This window comes from Felis catus, chromosome B2 (assembly GCF_018350175.1).
Source record: "Felis catus isolate Fca126 chromosome B2, F.catus_Fca126_mat1.0, whole genome shotgun sequence".
Taxonomy (NCBI): domain Eukaryota; kingdom Metazoa; phylum Chordata; class Mammalia; order Carnivora; family Felidae; genus Felis; species Felis catus.
Window position 1 is genome coordinate 1,862,533 of NC_058372.1, and position 16,884 is coordinate 1,879,416.

Here is a 16,884-nt window from a genome sequence, read left to right on the forward strand (position 1 = left end):
AGTCATTTGCTTTCCCTGTCTTAATAATTGCTATTTTTCATTGTGGCACAACAAGAAATATCTTCCGTTTTTGTCCCAGGTTCCTAGCATAGAGCTTCTAAAACCCTTGTACTCTCCCAAATGATAGGAATGTCTTTTGTTACCCATAAGGAGCCCCTTTTAAGCACACCTGAATTTATGCTAATGTGGTAGGTTAGAAAGGGACCCCTCCATGGCCTTGGATTCGCTGGTCCCAGAGCAACTGAGTGGTTACAGTGTTGCAATGTTCAGCCTCAACCACTGGCCTCTGGGAAGACAAGGTCTGAAGACTAACCACTATAAAAACTATTGAACAAGATTTGATGACTGTCTGTCTTGGTGAAGCATCCATATGCTGGGGGGGGGGGGGTGTGCACCCACTTCCATGGGGACAGATGCTCCCATGCTCAGGACCCTTCCAGACCTTGCCCTATGTGTCTTTTCATCTGGCTGTTCACCTGCATCTTTTATTATATCTTTTATAAGGGCTTGGTCAAGTAGATAACCTGACATCAAGTACTAACCTGGTAAGTAGAGTTCTGTGAGCTATTTCAGCAAGTTAATTGAATCTGAGGAGGCAATTATGTGAACCTCCAGTTTATATCCAGTCAGTCAGAAACACAGGTAACACCCTGGACTTGTGATTGGCATCTGAATTGGGGCCATCTCTTTTTTTTTTAATGTTTATTTATTTATTTTGAGAGGGAGAGTGTGTGTGTGCAAGTGGGGGAGGGGTGGGAAGAGAGACAGGGAGAATCCCAAACTGTCAGCACAGAGCCTTATGAGGGGCTCAATCCCACAAACCTGTGAGATCATGACCTGAGCCGAAACCAAGAGTCGGACGCTCAACCAACTGAGCCACCCAGGGGCTGTCTGGTGGGACTGAGCCCTTAACCTATGGAATCTGATAGTGTCTCCAGGTACATAGGGTCAGATCTGAATTAAATTTGTAGGACACCCAGTCAGTGTCCGCTGATAATTGGAGAATTGCTTGGTGTTGTTGGGGTGGGGAGGGGAACACATCAGACTCACTGCTACCTGACACTGGGTTTTTCTCGGGGGAGAGGGGGCATCAGCCAAAAGACACAACCAAGCCAAAGAGTAGGAAAAGGAAGGGTTTTATTCGCAAGAAATAAAGGAGAACACCAGGGATATTTCTCAAAGTAGTGTCTCCTCAAAAATAAAACTGGGAAGTTTTAGCCTAAGAGTGCATCCATATTCATGAAGGGGCTTTCACAATGGGGACTTCCGCATGGAACTGGGGCAGAAGTCATGTTAAGGTGACAGACCAACTTCTTTATTTCCCCCATTTTCCAGCCCCTGACAACCACTTTTCTGCCCTTTTTTTTTTATGAGTTTGACTTTCGCCCACCCTGATTCCACATAGAAGTGACACCCTGCCATATTTATCTTCTGTCTGGCTTATTTCATGTAACATAATGCCCTGAAGGTCCACAAATGTTGTCACAAATGGTAGAATTTTCTTTCTCGTGGCTGGATAATACTGCACTGAATATATATGCCACATGTTCTTTACCCATTCATTTGTTGGTGGACACTTAGGTTGTTTCCATGTATTACTATTGCAATTAATGATGCAGTGAACATGGGTGAATAGATATCTCTTTGATATCTATCTTAATTTCTTTTGAATATTAAAAGGTGATTCTAATAGCCAAATTCCAGTGTGTGTGTGCAGGGAATTTCCCCACACCAATAAGCAATGCTCTGTGTGTCAGCTGAGTGTCCTAGCGTTCAGCTGTATTCTGACTCTATCTACCTGGAGATAGAATTGGATCCCATAGGTTAAGGGCTCCGTCCGACAGAACTGCCTCTCCTCTCCCCTCCTCTGCTTCAGACACCAGTCACAAGTCCAAGACTGACTATAAACCAGAGGTTTCCATGACCCTCCCTCCTTGGGTTTGATTAATTTCCCAGAACAGATCACACTGCTCAGAGGAACAGTTTACTTACTGGATTAAAAGGGTATAACTCAGAACAGCCAGATGGAAGAACGGCTTAGGGAAAGGGCATGGAGTTTCTCTGCCCTCCAAGTGTGCCACTCACCCCCAGTCTCTACGTGATCACCAACCCAGAGGCTTTGTTCCAAATCCTGTTCTTTAGGGTTTCGGTGCAGAGAAATCTCCGTGCTTAGGCACGACTACGCAGGCATGATCGATAAAATCGTTGCCCATTGGTAGTCGATTTGACCTTCAGCCCATCTCCCCTTCCAGAAAGTTAGAGAGGTGGGGCTAGAAGTTCCAACCTTTGTTGCCGCCGAGCTGGTTCTCCTGGCGCCCAGCCCCCAATGGCAGAAGCCGTCACTATTAACATAACAAAACACATCTTTGCCGCGCTAATGACCTAGGAAATTCTGTGGGTTTTAGGAGCTGTGTGCCAGCAACAGGATGAAAATCAAATACAAATTTTCTCTTATTATAAAGCACAATATCACAGACATACACACACGGAAGTAGAGTTGCTGGATCATATAGTAGCTCTGTTTCTAATTTTTGAGGAGCTCTATATTTTTAGTGGTGGCTGCTCAAATTCCCACCAACAGTGTAGACGGGTCCACTTTTCTCCACATCCTTGCCTACAGCCCTGACTTTTTGCCAATAGCCATTGGAACAGGTGTGAGGTGATATCTCATTGTGGTATTTATTTGCATTTCTCTGATGATGAGTGCCGTTGAACACTTTTTCGTGTACCTGTTGGCCATTTGTAGGTCTTCTTTGGAAAAGTGTCTATTCAGTTCCTCTGCTCATTTTTAAATTGGATTGTTCGATTTTGCTATTGAGTTGTATGAGTTCTTTATATATTTTGGATAGTAAACCCTTATCGAATAACTAACCAGATATATGATTTGCAAATATTTTTGCTTATTTTATAGGTTATCTTTTCATTTGTTAATGATTCTCTCTGTTGTGCAGAAGCTTTTTAGTTTGATGTCGTCCTGCTTCTGTATTTTTGTTTTTATGTCTCTGCTTTTGCTGTCAAATCCAAAAAATCATTGTTGAGACCAGTGTCAAGGAGCTTACCCTGTGTGTTTTCTTCTAGGAGTTTTATGGTTTAGGTCTTATACTTAAGTGTGTAACCCACTTTGAGTTAATTTTTGTGTATAGAGTACGATGGGGGTCCAGGTTCATTTTCCATGTGTCTGTCCAGTTTTCCCAGCACCATTGATTGAAGAGACTATCCTCTCCCTATTGTATATTCTTGGGTCCTTTGTCATAATTCATTGGCCATATACGCAAGGGCTTATTTCTGAGCTATTTTGTTCCATTGATCTATGTGTCTGTCTTCATGACAGTATCATACTGTTGGTTCCTACAGCCTGTGGTACGGTTTAAAGCCAGGAAGTGTGAAACTTCCAGCTCTGTTCTTTCTGGGATTGTTTGGCTCTTCCATTTCTTTTGTGATTCCATACAAATTTCAGGATTTTTTTTTCTTTTACTATAAAAAATGTCATTGGGATTTTGATAGGGATTACATTGAACCTGTAAATTGCTTTGGGTAGTATGGGTACATTTTAACAACATTAATTCTTCTAATCCATGTACATGGATATATATCTTTCCATTTTCTTAATGTTTTCTTCAATTACTTTCATCAATGTCTTATAGTTTTTAGTATATAGATCTTTTCTTCCTTGGTTATGTTTATTCCTAGGTATTTTATTCTTTTCAATACAGCTATAAATAGGATTGTTTTGTTTCTTTTTTCATGTAAAAATTTTTTAAGTTTTTATTTAAATTCCAGTTAGTTAATATACAGTGTAATATTAGTTTCAGGAGTACAATTTAGTGATTCAACACTTCCATACATCACCCGATGCTCATCACAAGTGCCCTCCTTAATCCCCATCACCTAGTTCACCCTTCCCCCCACCTTCCCTCTGCTGACCACCAGTGTGTTCTCTGTAGTTAAGAGTCTGTTTCTTGGTGTGCCTCTCTCTCTTTTTTCCCTTTGCTCATTTGTTTCTTACATTCCATATATGAGTGAAATCATATGGCATTTGTCTTTCTTTGACTTATTTCACTTAGCATAATACTCTCTAGCTCCATCTATGTTGTTGTAAATGACAAGATTTCATCCTTTTTTATGGCTGAGTAATATTTTATTGTTTATATATACCACATCTTCTTTAAAATGGGATTGTTGGGGCGCCTGGGTGGCTCAGTTGGTTGAGCGTCCAACTTCGGCTCAGGTCATGGTCTCATGGTTTATGAGTTCGAGCCCGCGTGGGGTGGGGCTCTGTGCTGACAGCTCAGAGCCCGGAGCCTGCTTCGGATTCTGTCTCCTTCTCTCTCTGCCTCTCCCCACTTGTGCTCTTTCAAAAATAAATAAATGTAAAAAAAATTTTTTAATGGGATTGTTAATTTCTCTCAGATCATTTGTTATTAGAAACACGACTGATTCTTGTACATTGATTTTATATGCTGCAAGTTTCCTGACTTGTTTATTAATTTTCCTAGATTTTGGTGGTGTCTTTAGGGTTTTCTATACATAGTGTCATGTCATCTGCAAATAGTGAGTGTTTTACTTCTTCTTTTCCAATTTGTATGCCTTTTATTTCTCTTTTATTTTTTATGTTTATTTATTTATTTAGAGAGAGAGCATGAGCGAGCACAGGTGGGGGAGGGGCAGAGAAAATCCCAGCAGGCTCTGCGCTGTCAGCCCAGAGCCTGGCATGGGGCTCAGTCTCAAGACTGTGAGATCATGACCCGGGCAGAAATCAAGAGTCAGACATTCAGCCGACTGAGTCACCCAGGGCCCCTGATGCCTTTTATTTCTTCTTCTTGCCTGACTGCAGGAGTTAGGACTTCCAGTACCGTGTTGGATAAAAGTCCAGAGTGTGTTTACTTCCTGTACTTACCATCTGTCTTTCCAAACTCGGGGGCAGTAGTTGCTGATTTTTCAGCCTGTTTTGCTTTTTACTGGTTAGTAGGATGGAGTGGTAACTTCCAAAGTCCTTACCTATGGAATCAGAAACTGGAAGTCTGTTGGCTGGGGTTTTTATTTATGTTTTTGCCTCTGTGTTTGTTAGTGAAATTGTCCTGTAATTTTTCTTTCTTAAGTTTTCTCCATTGAGTTTTGGTGGCAATATTATACTTCTCTCCTAGAATAACTTATAAAGCTTTTCTGTTTGCTGGAATATTTTGTATAACAGAGGTTATCATTTCCTTTCAGATTTCATATCCCGTGCCAATAAAATAATATCAGACTAGAAAATATATTTTATGGAAATGTTGCTCAAACTCTCGATTCGGCTTTTTAAATGGCTGTATGTTGAATCAGATTTTCTGTAACTTCTTGGGTTGGTTTTGATAACTGGTACATTTTTATACATTTGCCATTTCTCTGTTGGAATTGAGGGGAATGAAAGCGAATTTCATGATTTCTCCCATTTGAAATCTCCTAAGTGGCCACTGAAATATTCTGTTGGTTTATTTATGCAAGCATCCATCTGTCTATCCATTCACTCATTCACTCTTTAAAAAAAAATGACTCAGATATTACTTGGGCCAGGTACAGTAGGATTAGGGATAGCAGTGTCTTGGCCAACCTTCAGGAAGGCACGCAATGATGCCTACCTCCAGGTTACACAGTAGATAACTAATAGTCACCGCAGGCCTTAAACACATTTTCTCTTTAGTAAATAATAATTGCTCACAAAAAAATAATTTTTATCCTTTCCTTTAAGATAGCAGACTATTATTAGGAACCACACTCCCGGAAAATCGAGTTGCAAGGTTAAATGAAGACCTGTGATTGCCCTTTCGTGTTTCTCTTTTTATCCTGAGAAAACTGGTCTTTTTGCGGACTGGCTAGTGTGTGTGTCCACCAGAGGGTCCGGTACCTTCCTTGAAAACCATCACTGGCCCCGGGGAAGGGAAGGACCATTGAACTCGAGACGACTCAGTTTTGCGCAGACTGTGTGGGCCCACCACCCCCAGTGCGGGAACACACGCTAGCCCCCCCCCCCCCCCGCCAGCGGGGAGGAAGGGTGTGGGGTGTGGGGCGCGGGCCGGGGGCTCCCCCAGCCGGGAGGAAGGGCGCGGGGCGCGGGCCAGGGGTCTAGCAGGGCGCTGCCGGCCCCTCCGAGCCGCTCACACGTCCGCGCCACTGAGCGCGGCAGCCTCAGCTCTGCGCTCCTTTCTCCCCGCATCCCCTCCGTCCTTCCAGATTTGCTCTTGGGTCACCGGGTGCGCGCACTCGGGCGCCAAGCCTCGGCTCGCAACCCTTGGTGAGAAAGGGGCCCCGATGGCCGAGAACCACGTCTGTGTAGCAAATAAAGCCCTACGGAAGCCCTCCACGGTATCGCCTCTCTCACCTCCTTCCAGGCCCTTTGTTTCAAAGACGCAGAACTCCCAGTCTCCGAATTTGGGTTGCATTCTTTGGATAAAATGGGGGCCACGAGCCGAGGGCAGCACTTTACATCTCCGCCCTTTGGCTCCCCAAGTCGAGGGGAGAGGAAGCAGATCGTTCTTGTGACAGAGTTCCCTCCACCGGCCCCAGTTTTCCAAGGAAAGGTGGGGGGCTGTTTCTGGATCCCGGGAATAGGGTACAGGGCGATTGCTGGAGCCCGGGGACGGGGTGCAGGGCTATTTCTGGATCCTGGGATGGGGTACAAGGCTGTTTCTGGATCCGGGGAATGGGGTGCAGGGAGGTTCCTGGAGCCCGGGAACAGGGTGCAGGGAGGTTTCTGAAGCCCAGGAATGGGGTGCAAGGCTGTGTCTGGATCCCGAGAACGGGGTGCAGGGAAGTTCCTGGAGCCCGGGGACCGGATGCAGGGCGGTTTCTGGAGCCCGGGACAGGGTGCAGAGCGATTTCTGGATCCCAGGAATGGGGAGCAGGGCGATTTCTAGATCCCGGGATGGGGTGCAGGGCGATCTGGAGCCCAGGACGGGGTGCAGGGAGGTTTCTGGAGCCCGGGGACGAGGTGCAGGACGGTTTCTGGAGCCCGGAACGGGGTGCAAAGCAATTTCTGGATCCCGGGATGGGGTGCAGGGCGATTTTGGAGCCCGGGGATGGGGTGCAGGGAGGTTTCTGAAGCCTGGGACAGGATGCAGAGCGCTTTCTGAAGCCCAGGAATGGGGTGCAGGGTGGTTCCTGGACCCTGGGGACGGGGTGCAGGGAGGTTTCTGAAGCCTGAGAATGGGGTGCAGGGCTGTTTCTGGATCCCGGGAATGGGGTGAGGGGAAGTTCCTGGAGCCCGGGGACGGGGTGCGAGGAGGTTTCTGGAGCCCCGGAATGGGGTGCAGGCCTGGGGACAGGGTGCAGGGCGGTTCTGGAGCCTGGGGATGGGGTGCAGGGTTGTTTTGGATCACGAGATGGGGTGCAGGGCAGTTTCTGGATCCCCGGACGCGGTGCAGGGCGGTTTCTGGAGCCCGGGGATGGGATGCAGTGAGGTTTCTGAAGCCCGGGACGGGGCGCAGAGCAGTTTCTGAAGCCCGGGAATGAGGTGCAGGGCTGTTTCTGGAGCCCGGGTTCGGGGTGCAGAAGTGGGGGGAGAATTGGGGGCAGTTTGGAGGGTCCCGTTGGCAAAGCGGTTTTTCCTTCCCTGAAGCACCTGTCCTTTGGCCCACGTGCCTCCAGAGGGAAGAGCGAGGCACTGACGGGGGGAGGCTGTGGGAGCGTGTTTCTTACAGGTTCCCCATTCGCGTGTCCCCGCGGTTACTGCGGGGACGGCTTGCAGGTCAGGGTTCCTGGGCAGTGGGTTCCCGTAGACAGAGATGGAAACCCGAGTTCCCCGAACCACACACGCAGGTAGAGTGTGAAGGGGGTAAATTTGTATCGTTCTGTGAAGACAGTTTGGAAAAGCCGGCTCTTTCGCGGTGGGGATGTAGCTCAGTGGTAGAGCGCATGCTTAGCATGCATGAGGTCCCGGGTTCGATCCCCAGCATCTCCAGCCTTTTGTCCCCTCGCAGGGGACACGGCTTCCTTCTTGCTTCCGGCCCGGGTCCATCCCCGCAGAAGCCGATTAATCTTACCCCCCTCTCATCCTCCGCGGCAGCGGTGTGCGGGGCTGTCCACGGAACCCCTCCACCGTCTCCACTGCGTGCCTGGCCGCGCTTGCCCACAAAGCGAAGCAGGAGCGGCTCCCCCCTCCCTCCCCCGCCCATACAGGAAGAAAGCCTTGGTGACTTGGTGACGTTTGTCCGTGAAAAGTCTGCACCAGAAGGTTTGCGGATGAATCCGTTATCTTCGCTGAGTTTCCAGGCCGTGGCCGCCAGAGGCTCCCCGGGGTGGGGGTGGGGTGCGGACGCGCGACAGGGAGGAGGGTCCCTCCCCCAGGTGGGGCAGTGCGGACGCGCGACAGGGAGGGGTGTCCCTCCCCGGGGTGGGGGTTTGCGGACGCGCGACAGGGAGAGGGGTTCCCTCCCCGGGGTGGGGGTGCAGACGCGCGTGGGAGGCCCTCCCCCCTCCTCCTCAGCCCGACCTCTCGCCCCCGGGTGCGACCCCGGGAGGGCTGGGTCCGGGTGTGCTCTGCGCGGACCGGGTGTGCAGGTTGCAGACTCAACCCGGAGAATCTATGCCCGTAGACGCGGCGCCTGCGGGTGAGGACCGTTCACCGCCGGGTCTGCCGGGTCTCCGAACGCGGCGTCCTGTCCCTCGTGCCTCAGCCTCCACCTCTCCACCTGGGACCCTCTGTCACCTCTGCCAGCAGGGGGTTTAGGGAACGGTTTTCTGTGGCTTCGCTCCCCCCACTCCCAGGCAGGCCTCCCCAGAGTCCCAGGGACCGCAGACACGACCCTGAACGTCCCAGATTCCTAGCAGGTGCAGGAGCCCGGCCTAAACTGTGACCGTGGCCAGCATCCTTTATGTCAGACCTTAATATCCCCGTCTGTCACCACAGCTGGCCCCCTGACTCCAATGGTGTCTACTGAAATTCTCTCCAAATGCCCTCAAAGGTGGGATGAGGGATAAGGCAGGTCGTCTGCAGGTTTTTTCCTTTCTCAGTTAGGCTAAACTAATCTAGAGACGCCACTGGCCACTCAGATGGTCGCAGATATCTGGGCAGTCCCCAGGCTGGCCGCGTCAGGGGCAGCTGGAGGCCACCAATCGGATGGAACTTAAGTTCTCCACGTTCCGTTCCATTAAGTAGAGAGAAGAGGGCTCTCTCCCCCTCTCCCCCACCCTCCTTCCCTCTCTCTCCCCCTCCCTTTGTCTCCCTCTTCCGCACATCTCTGTCACTCTCTCCCTCTCCCCTCCTCTCTCTCTCCTCTCTCCCTCTCTTTCTTCTCTTTTTTTCTCCTTCTTTCCCTCTTCCCCCCTCCACCTCTCTCTCTGTCTCTCCCCTCTCCCCCTCTCTCCCCCTGAGGTCCCTAGTTTGCAAAGCTGGTCATTGGGAAGAAAGGAGATCATCTAATCATTGAGGGCCATCTGGGACAGAAGGCATATACCCTAAACTCTCCTTCCCCAGATTTAAATTTGGAGGTATCTCTCAGTGATCTAAGAGACTCTGATATAGACTCACAAGTTTCCTGAAATAAAATTACTCCTGGAACGCAGGGGTTGATATTGGTAACTTGGGGCTATGTCTTCATAAAGGAGGGCTTGTTTTAATGTGTCATGTGAGTCTGGCTCCCTGATAGGAAGATAATAATGTCTTTAACAATATTTCAAGAGATGACTATTTTAATCACATAAAGCCAGATCTTATTTTTTTTGTAGTTTTTTTTCTTTTGGCCCAAAGAATATTAAGAGGAGCAAAGATAGAAAGCAATGCAGCTATTTTCTAAGAACACAGAAAGGAGCAGAGCTGACATCTGGGGACAATGCGATTTGCTGATCTTTATTCCTTAGCATTGAAAAGGCTAAGGACTCCTTTTATTTAGGAGCCATGAGATTTCTCTGAGCCCACACTGAGTTTGACTCCATTTAGCAGTTTCTACAGTCTTGTGGCTAGAGAAAATTAGAGGTGAACCTAGGTCGTTTCATGAAAAAGAAATACACCTTATTCTTTTCATTTCAAGGAGAATGAGACGTAGCCGACCTGCATGGGAGTACTGGGTGACCCTCGCACAGTTTAATCTTAAATTGTGACCATGGGCCTCTTGGTAATTGAAAATAAGATATGTCCAGGTATGTAGATAGCACAGAAGGCTAATCTCTTTTCTTTCCTGCCTGTATTGGGCCTTCAGGTACGAAGAGAGGACAAACCAGATGAGGAGACAAGCCAACTGCACTTCTCATGCAGACATTTACATAGAACCAGACTGCATTCCGGGCACCAGGATGTCAGCAGAATGCAGCAAATCTGGGAGAGCTTAAACACTCAGCCTGGGGTCAGGTTTAACAGCTAGGAGTTCCTTGAGCCCGAAGGTCTTGCTGGTCTCCTGGGAGCTGTACAGGTGTTTTCTCTTAGCAATTGAACATCTTCTTACTTGGTGAGCTAGTCCGTGTTCTCCAGAGAAATATACCAGTGCTGTGTGTGTGTGTGTGTGTGCGTGTGTGTGTGTGTGTGTGTGTGTGTGTGTAGAGACAGAGAGACAGAGACAGAGACAGAGAGAGGGAGAGACTTATTTTGAGGAACTGGCTCACTCAGCTGTGGAAGCCGGCAAGTCTGAAGTCTGCAGGGCAGGCTGAAAAGTCTGGAAAGAGTTGACGGGGCAGTCTTGAGTGCAGAGGCAATCCAGAAGCCGAATGTGTCCTCTTTGGGGGAACTACTCTTAAGGCCATCAGGTGTTTGGATGAAGCCTACCCACCTTATGGAGGGTAATCTGCTTTACTCAAGGTCTACTAATATAAATGTTAATCGCGTCTAAAAAAAACATGTTCACAGCCACAACGAGACTGGGTTCTGACCGGACAGCCAGGCACCACAGCCTAGCCGAGTTGACACATAAAATTAAACTGTCACACTTTGTTCTTAGGTCCTGGCATTCTCTTGAGTAAAATTTTATCTAACAAAAGTCTGCCAATTCTCCAGGGAAGCAATGATCCCTACCTTTGTGAAGAAGTAGGAATCACTTTGAGGAAGAATGGCATGTGTTCTAGGAAAGCCACAGTATGGTGGCCCACGGATACATTGTTTTGTATCTAAATGGAGCCACTTAGGGACAAAGACCATTTCTCTACCCTTTGCTACTTTCCTCGGGCATTGGATTCATAGACTTGGAAGTCTAGAAATGGCAGCAACACTTGATAATGGAAGAGGCTCTACTACGTGTAAAGCAACCAGGCTCATGCTCGGAGTTTGCAGGTGCGCTGGCCTCCAGCCCTACTTCCATATTCTTCTTCTAATGTGATCATGTGAAAGTTTATGCAAAACATTCTGTTATTAAAATTAATTACGAGATATTTAAGATATTAATACAGAGAATGTTACAATAGACCTCATAAACTCATTATCCAAATCTTTCTTTTTCTAGGAAAATGATGGACCCTACCTTTTTGTTTCCCTTCCTCTCTCCATGTGGACCCTTGCAGTCTACACTTTACACTAGAAGTCTGTTGTACTGACCCCCTAACAGCCCACTCTGCCCTCTGCACTGCCTGCACCTCTCCTGTCTTCTTCAAAGTGCCTTTTCCTGCACCCCCACGTATCCTGGTGCGGATTGCCCGCCACCTCCGTCCCAGATCTCACTCACCCATGCTCCCCACATTCCCCGCTCCTTTGCCTCCCCCCTCCAACCCCCTTGGAGGCTCTGGCCTCTGTGTGTTCCTCACTCAGTCTTTGCTTTTGCTCCCCTTGTAATGGCCCCTTACCTGGTTACCCCCATTTGATCCTTCTCCCCCAAGCCTCCATGGTATCCCTGTTCTTAACTTTTCCTTCCCAGGCTGAAGCTGTCCCCTTCCCAACACATCAGGGGTTCCAATTCTGAGTGCCCCATATTTCTTTCCATGTCTCCCCACCTCTGGTTGTTTTCTGGAACTTTGGACCTGATCACTGATCAGACATATATTTCTGTTTGTGCTTGCCTGACTGCCTTCCTTTCTTTCTCTCTCCCTCCCTCCCTCCCTCCCTCCTTCTTTCCTCCCCTCCCTACCTTCCTCCCACCCTTTCCCTCCTTCCTCCTCCTTCCTTCCTTTCATTTTCCTTCCTTTCTCCTTTCCTCTATCCCTCCCTCCTCCCTCCCTTCCCTTCCTCCCTCCCTCCCTTCATTCCCTCTCTCATTCCTCCCTCCTCTTCCCTCCCTCTTCCCTTCCTTCCCTCCCTCTTTCCTTCCTTCTTTCCTTCCTTCCTTCCTTCCTTCCCCGCCTACTTCCCTCCTTCCCTTCCTTCCTGCCTTCCCTTCCTTCCTTCCCTTCCTTCCTTTATTCCTTCCCTCCCTTCCTCTTCCTTGCTTCTTTCCTTCCTTTCTCCTTCCTTTTTTACTTTCCTTTTCTTTTTGCTTTTGAACTTGAATTTTTGTCCAGCTTTTTAGTTAGGACATAGGAACCTCTTGCACTTTCCTCCCATTCCCCCTTATTCAGTAGTTCCCTTTTAAAATAAATTTATTTCAGTTAAGGTTGGGGCAAAACACAGGAAAAAAAAACTTAGTTCTTCCTCAGAGGAGGATGCCTAGGACAGCCATAACCAAATAACACAAACTATGTGGCTGAAATGATAGAAGTCTATTACCTGGCAGTTCTAGAGGCTACACATCCAAGATCAAGGTGCAGGCGGGGTCGTTTCTCCTGCTCTATGCTCCCCCCACCCCCAGCTTTTAGTGGTTTGCTGGAATCTTCTTTGTCTTGTGGATGCATCACCCAGATGCTGGTGTTCATGTTCACACGTGTGCATGTCTGCCTCCAAATCTCCCCTTGTACAAGGACAGGAGTATATATGGACCCATAGTACATATATAATATATCAGAGAGCCCCACCCTACTCCAGGGTGACTTTATCTTCACTAGTTATATCCCATTCTGCAGGCCTGGGGGTTAGAATGTCAACATATGGATGTTTAGGGGGACGTAGTTCCACTGATAACACCTGTTAGCTAGTGGTACATCAACTCACCCTATTCTCAACAGAGAAAGCACTCAGAGGGTCATGAGAAATCACTGCAATCACGAAAAATCTCCAGGCTCCAGTATCCGTGCTCCCTTATGTAGCTATTTTGCGTCTAATGTTAGTCAAGCGATTTTACATCAAATTGGCCCACAGTCTCATGGCGTTTGCTCTTTCAGTTCACTCACAGTTCTTTCCCTGTGCAAGTCTACTTCTGGGAGACCCTCGCTGGAATAGGTTCCCCGGCTTCTGCCTCTTTTTGCTTTCATGATAATTTTATTTAAACTGCCTTCCAGACCTTCCCACCACTGGACCTTGGTCAGGTTTATTTCATTGCACCTCAGCACAGATTCCTATTTTGGTTAAATGCCTGGGATTAACTTGAAAGTATTACAGACGTCTTTAAGTGCTACCTGTATCATTTATACACACACATAATTTTTTTTCTAGAAGAAAAATCTAATAAATTAAAGAGCGATGACCAAGAAAATGTACTGAGCCATGTACATAGGGAGTACTATGTACTTAACTATGTTGCCGGCCCTGTTAGGCGTTCATCTGTTATCTTGTATTTCTTTTATTGTAACACTTACAATGTTCAGTAACATTTCTCCTTTCTTTCCTCCTATCTGTGGCCATCTTGTACCTAGTTGTATCCACAGAAGTCATTTCAGCACCTGACACATGCTAGGTTCTCAGTAGTACAACTCTTGCTGGCCATACTTCACTGAAAATGTTGACATTCCAATTGAACTTTTTTAAAATTATTTTTTTATTTTTTATTTTAGAAAGGGGGGCACAAACAGGGGAGGGGCAGAGGGAGAGAGAGAGAGAAAGAGAGAGGATCCTAAGCAGGTTCCACGCTCAGCACAGAGCTCATGGGGGGGGGGGGGGGGCGGAGGGGGCTCAAACCCACGACCCTGGATCATGACCTGAGCCTAAATCAAGACTCTGATGCTCAACGACTGAGCCACCCAGCTGCCCCCCAGTTGCACTTTTGTGACTGAAATTTATTCAGTCCTTATCATAAACAACGCAGCTAATTAGAATTCAGAAATGCCGGGGTCCCTGGCCCAATTATGACTTGGGGTGCTGGTTTCCACACTCAGTAAACCCACAGTATCTGGAGTACACAGTAAACACCGTCCTAGCCACAGAAGTTTGCGAACAGACTAAGTTTAAAAGTGATCATCTGGTTCGCAGACATGTGTTTACACTCTCTACCAAAACACTGTGAGTGGAATAGAAAATGGCAAGGCCAGAACATTTGGTTCAAGAAGGGAATTTAAAACGACTTTGCGATTCGAGGGCCTCCTCATGCAGAATTCCTTCTAGCCTTGCTTGGATGGATACAGAATTCAGGAGTCCTCGGTCTTGCATTTGAACCGGGCAGCGGGAGCTGGGCGGACGTGCAGCGTCACCTTCTAAACCGGCGACTTCACTCTCCTCCTTGGTAGCACTTTATTCTAATTAAAGGCAGAAAAACTGGGTACTGTCCTTGACGGTTTAAGAATGAATGCTTGGTTGTGTGATGTTTATTTACACAGTCAGCTGATGCTTGTTTAGCCCCCACGAGCCGAGAGTCCACGAGGAAAGTACAGAAGGGCAGCCTCTGGAAACACCAAAGCGAAGAGGAATTTCCTCCGCCGCCGCCGCCGCCGCCAACTTCGCTTCCCCCTGTGCACCTGCCGCGGCCGGCGGGGCGCTGGTGGGCTCGGGCCCGCGAGGGCGGGACTGCGGGGCTGCGGCACCGGGCGGGGCGGGACGGGGCGGCGACCCCGGAGCAGCCGCCTTGCTCCGTCTGCTACTTGCTCGGGCAGAGCCGCCCGGAACCTTTAGGCGCCCGGCTGGTTTCGGTTCGGCTCGGTTGTCCGAGCGCAGCGCGAGGTCCTCTGCGCGCCGGGATGGAAGCCGCACCCACCTGCTTCGAGGGAGGAGCCGGCCCCTCACCCAGCCTCTCACCGGAAGGTTCCGGAAGACCATGATCGGTGTGACGTCACGCGGACGAGCCCCTTCCCGCGCACAACACTCAGCTCGGCTCCCGCCTTTCCCGCCGCGAGGCTGGTCCAGGCTTTTTCCCCGGCACGGGGAGGGTGCGCGCATGCGTGCTGTCGTGCCGGTTCCAGTCCAAGCTCCCGGGTGTCCCGCGCGAGCCCCCGCCCATGCGAGCGCGACCTCCTCCGCTAGGGCGAGCGCGGGAACCTGGCGGAAGTGGCTTTCCCTCTAATGCACCGCGATTTGATCACCAAAGTCCCTCCGCCCGCCGCGCAGCTGGCTCTGTGGCTTAGTTGGCTAAAGCGCCTGTCTCGTAAACAGGAGATCCTGGGTTCGACTCCCAGCGGGGCCTGCAAAGCTTTTTTGTTTTGGCCATTTACTCCAATTGTTTAGTCTGAAATCATCTCTAATCTCAATCTCAAATCTGTTTGGAGCTGTCATCTGGTTTACAGTCCTGCGTGCGGGAGCCTTTCCAATAGATCCTGATTTCTCAGGAAGGGATTAATGACTTGTTGCTGAATAGTGCGCTTGTTGGGGCAAGGAGGGTCCAACTCTGACATGTTGCGGATGTCAGTCCTCCTCCCCTCATGATGCCCGTTTTAGCAAAAATCTTTGATTATGTACTGAACTCGTTTGTCGTTCTCTTTCATCTTTAACCTGTGGGCTTTCTTTTTCTGACATGGCCATTTTCGAAGAGTACAGAGCAATTATGTTGTAACATACTGCATAATTTGGGTTAGTCTGCGGCCTCTTCACAATTAATTTAGGCTCTGTATTTTGGGCAGGAATACAACTGATGTTGTGTCTTTTTCAGTGCATCACATCAGTGGACATATAATGTCAATTGTCCCATATTGTCCCGTTCTTGCTGATGTTAATGCTGGTCACTTGCTTATGATGATGTCTTCCAGATTTCTCCGTAACTACTTTTTTTTTTTTTTTTGCAATTAATAAGTATCTTTTGAGGACATGCTTTGAGACTATGTAAAGGTACTGTTCTCATTCAACTTTTACCTATTTAATTTATCACTCGATGATTCTTGCCTAAATCAATTATTAATGTAATGATTTCCAAATGGTGATTTTCTAAACCTGTCATTCTTTCTATATTTATAATTTGACTTCTTAGTATAAGAAGAAGACGATTTCTTTCTTCTTCATTGACTTATTTATTTGTACGGATTCACAGGTTGTTATTGTATCCAATAGGTTATAGCCCATTACTATCAGTATTTATTTTGATTTTTCTTAACCTGAAGCACAATTCAGAGTTGAGTGTAGTAAACAGGAAGCACTCTAAATGTCTTAAGCAGGAAGGATTTAAAAACAGGAAACTGGATTAGTATAAAGTCAGCAGAAGTGATTGAGAGACAGACTTCAGACTGGACCTTCAAGAGTCCAAGAAATACCCACAAGACTGTGTTTGTGCTTTCCCCTGATTACAAGGATACACATATCTATAGAACTGCTTTACAAGGGAAGCTAGTGATAACATTGCTGAGCTCGTGGACATGCCATCATGTCTGTGAACCATGAGGTTAAGCTTAGGAGACCGCCTTGTCTAGAACCCTTCCCAAACTCAGGAGCTGTGACTGCACATTGGAACGTGGACGATGGCATTGGCTCTGTCACCGCTCTCTCTCCTGTTCTACAGAGGCTGGGCTTGTAACACTGTACAGAGAAAGCATGTATCCACAGTCTGGCTTGCCAGCAGAAAATGGCCAAAATGAGCAGGATAATATCCTGTTTTGTAAACCTCAGAGAAGTGTGCCTAATAGTTGTTTTAATATCATTTGTATCAAGATCCCTAGGTGCGAGGGGGGTATGGGACATATCCTTTGTAGCTTTCCAAGCCCTCCAGTAAAGACTGCCAACCAGAAGAAAGTAGGAATGCATGCTGAATGCCAATACGTATCCAACAAATG

At 48.1% G+C, this 16,884-nt stretch overlaps 2 non-coding genes across 2 annotated transcripts; both read left to right on the forward strand.

Annotated features, from left to right (window-relative positions):
- Positions 1-7,861: 7,861 nt before the first annotated feature.
- On the forward strand, positions 7,862-7,933 carry TRNAA-AGC. The gene has a single exon. It is a non-coding gene; the product is annotated as a tRNA-Ala (tRNA).
- Positions 7,934-15,237: 7,304 nt separating this feature from the next.
- TRNAT-CGU lies at positions 15,238-15,311 on the forward strand. Its single transcript has one exon. It is a non-coding gene; the product is annotated as a tRNA-Thr (tRNA).
- Positions 15,312-16,884: the final 1,573 nt, after the last annotated feature.